The sequence below is a fragment of the Cryptotermes secundus genome, unplaced genomic scaffold, assembly GCF_002891405.2.
Source record: "Cryptotermes secundus unplaced genomic scaffold, Csec_1.0 scaffold870, whole genome shotgun sequence".
In the NCBI taxonomy this organism is placed as follows: domain Eukaryota; kingdom Metazoa; phylum Arthropoda; class Insecta; order Blattodea; family Kalotermitidae; genus Cryptotermes; species Cryptotermes secundus.
The window spans coordinates 644,452-645,055 of NW_019743163.1; positions in this window are offsets into that span (position 1 = coordinate 644,452).

Consider the following 604-nt stretch of genomic DNA (forward strand, 5'->3'; position numbering starts at 1 on the left):
TTACTGTGGCTTTGTTATTGTTGAAACCGTGCGTAATGCGCTCCACATTCCTTAACAACGCATGTGTTGTGGAGTGACCTCTTTTAAAACCGTATTGGTCATTTCTGATAGCTTGCAGCTTCTTAAGTTCGAAATCTAGTCTAGAATCTAGAATGATTTTCTCTAAAAGTTTACCTAAATAATTTAGAAGGCTTATTGGTCTATAATTAAGTGGGGACGTATGGTCTTTGCCTGGTTTCGGAAGCATAATAATTTTTGCCTCTTTCCATTGTGTAGGAAAATAATTTAGGGCAAGTGATCTATTAAACAGTTTTGCAATAAATTTGAAAACAAACCGCGGCAGATGCTGAAGTATTATATTCTGTATCCCGTCAGGCCCTGCTGCTTTGCGTGATTTGAGGTGGCGGACAATCCAAGCAATTTCTGAATGATTTGTAGCCCTCATCCGGTCTGTCAGTGGCTCTGTAAGGAAGTCATTCGCCACCTGTTCTGTGCTAACTGTAAAAGTATGATCAGCATCCAAATTGGTAGTGAAAATTTGTTCCAAGATATCGGCAAATGCGTTTACTTTTTCCTGGGTTTCGGTCACAGTTTTCCCATTAAT